The following is a 2,853-nucleotide window of genomic DNA, read 5'->3' as shown; positions in this document are numbered from 1 at the left end:
GTTTGTGTAGGGTGTGTTTGTGTGTGGGTGTTTAGTGTGATTGTGTAGGGTGTGTTTGTGTGTGGTGTGTTTGTGTAGGGTGTGTTTCTGTGTGGTGTGTTTGTTTGTGTTTGTGTAGGGTGTGTTTGTGTATGGTGTGTTTGTGTAGGGTGTGTTTGTGGATGGTGTGTTTGTGTAGGGTGTGTTTGTGTGTGGTGTGTTTGTGTGTGTTTGTGTAGGGTGTGTTTGTGTAGGGTGTGTTTGTGTGTGGTTGTTTGTGTATGGTGTGTTTTGTTTGTGTTTGTGGTGTGTTTGTGTGTGGTGTGTTTGTTTGTGTGGGTGTGTGTGTTGTGTTTGTGTAGGGTGTGTTTCTGTGTGGTGTGTTTATTGTGTTTGTGTATGGTGTGTTTGTTTGTGTTTGTGTGGTGTGGGTGTGGTTGTGTAGGGTGTGTTTGTGTAGGGTGTGGTGTGATTGTGTGGGTGTGTTTGTGTGTGGTGTGTTTGTGTAGGGTGTGTTTGTGTGGGTGTGTTTGTGTAGGGTGTGTTTGTGTAGGGTGTGTTTCTGTGTGGTGTGTTTGTGTAGGGTGTGTTTGTGTATGGTGTGTTTGTGTGTGTGTGTGTTTGTGTATGGTGTGTTTGTGTAGGGTGTGTTTGTGTAGGGTGTGGTGTGTTTGTGTAGGGTGTGGTGTGTTTGTGTAGGGTGTGGTGTGATTGTGTAGGATGTGGTGTGATTGTGTAGGGTGTGTTTGTGTAGGGTGTGGTGTGATTGTGTAGGGTGTGGTGTGTTTGTGTAGGGTGTGTTTGTGTAGGGTGTGTTTGTGTAGGGTGTGTTTGTGTATGGTGTGTTTGTGTGTGGTGTGTTTCTGTGTGGTGTGTTTGTGTAGGGTGTGTTTTGTGTGTGTTTGTGTATGGTGTGTTTGTGTAGGGTGTGTTTGTGTAGGGTGGTGTGTTTGTGTGTTTGTGTAGGGTGGTGTGTTTGTGTATGGTGTGTTTGTGTAGGGTGTGTTTGTGTAGGTGTGTTTGGTGTGTTTGTGTAGGGTGTGGTGTGTTTGTGTATGGTGTGTTTGTGTAGGGTGTGTTTGTGTAGGGTGTGTGATTGTGTGGTGTGTTTGTGTAGGGTGTGTTCGTGTAGGGTGTGTTTGTGTAGGGTGTGTTTGTGTAGGGTGTGTGTTTGTGTATGTGGTATTTTTCTGTGTGTTTTGGTGTGTTTTGTGTAGGGTGTGTTTGTGTTTATGGTGTGTTTGTTGTGTAGGGTGTGGTGTGGTTGTGTTTGTGTATGGTTTTATGTGTGTTGTGTAGGGTGTGTTTGTGTAGGGTGTGTTGTGTTTGTGTTGTGTAGTACTTAGGTGTGTTTGGTGTGTTTGTGGTGTGTTTGAGTGTATTGCAATGCTGGGTGTGGTGGTGATTGTGTAGGGTGTTTGTGTAGGGTGTGGTGTGGTTGTATATTGTGTTTGTGTAGGGTGTGTTTATGTGGATGTGGTTTGATTTGTGGTGTGTTTGTGTAGGGTGTGGTGTGTTTGTGTAGGGTGTTTGTGTAGGGTGTGGTGTGATTGTGTGGTGTGTTTGTGTAGGGTGTGTGTAGGGTGTGTTTTTATGTAGGGTGTGTTTTTGTGTGTGATTGTGTAAAGATTGGTGTGAGGGGTGTGTTTGTGTGGGTGGTTTGTGTTTGTGTAGGGTGTGTTTGTGTGTGGTGTGTACAGTGCATTCAGAAAGCATTCAGACCCCTTGACTTTTTCCACATTTTGTTAAGTTACAGCGTTGTTCGGCAGGTAGCCTATTGGTTAGAGAGTTGGACTAGTAACCAAAAGGATGTAAGATCAAATCCCTGAGCTGACAAGGTAAAAAAATCTGTCGTTCTGCCCCTGAACAGGCAGTTAACCCACTGTTCCTAGGCCGTCATTGAAAATAAGAATTTGTTCCTAATTGACTTGTCTAGTTAAATAAAAGTTAATTATTTATTTTTATCATGTATTAAATGTTAAAAATAAATCCTCATCAATCTACACACAATGACAAAGTGAAAACTATTTTTTATAGTTATTTGCAAATCTATTAAAATCTAAACAGAAAAACCTTATTTACATATGTATTCAGTATTTGCAATGAGACTTGAAATTGACCTCAGGTGCATCCTGTTTCCATTGATCATCCTTGAGATGTTTCTACAACTTGATTAGAGTCCACCTGTGGTAAATTCAGTTGATTGGACATGATTTGGAAAGGCACACACCTGTCTATATAAGGTACCTGTCTATACAAGGTCCCACAGTTGACAGTGCATGTCAGAGCAAAAACCAAGACATGAGGTGGAAGGAATTGTCCGTAGAGCTCCGAGACAGGATTGTGTCGAGGTACAGATCTGGGGAAGGGTACCAAAGAATGTCTGCAGCATTGAAGGTCTCCAAGACCACAGTGGCCTCCATCATTCTTAAATGGAAGAAGTTTGTAACCACCAAGATCTACCCTCAGCTGGCTGCCTGGCCAAACTGAGCAATCAGGGAGAAGGGCCTTGTTCCGGAAGATGACCAAGAACATGATGGTCACTCTGACAGAGCTTCAGATATCATCTGTAGAGATGGGAGAACCTTCCAGAAGAACAACCATCTCTGCAGCACTCCACCAATCAGGCCTTTATGGTAGAGTGGCCTGGCAGAAGCCACTCCTCAGTAAAAGACACATGACAGCCCGCTTGGAGTTTGCCAAAAGGCACCTAAAGACTCTCAGACCATGAGAAACAAGATTCTCTGGTCTGATGAACCAAGATTGAACTATTTGGCCTGAATGCCAGCGTCACGTCTGGAGGAAACCTGGCACCATCCCTACGGTGAAGCATGGTGGTGGCAACATCATGCTGTGGGGATGTTTTCCATCGGC

This window comes from Oncorhynchus nerka, linkage group LG8 (genome assembly GCF_034236695.1).
Source record: "Oncorhynchus nerka isolate Pitt River linkage group LG8, Oner_Uvic_2.0, whole genome shotgun sequence".
In the NCBI taxonomy this organism is placed as follows: domain Eukaryota; kingdom Metazoa; phylum Chordata; class Actinopteri; order Salmoniformes; family Salmonidae; genus Oncorhynchus; species Oncorhynchus nerka.
This window is presented reverse-complemented; position numbering follows the sequence as displayed.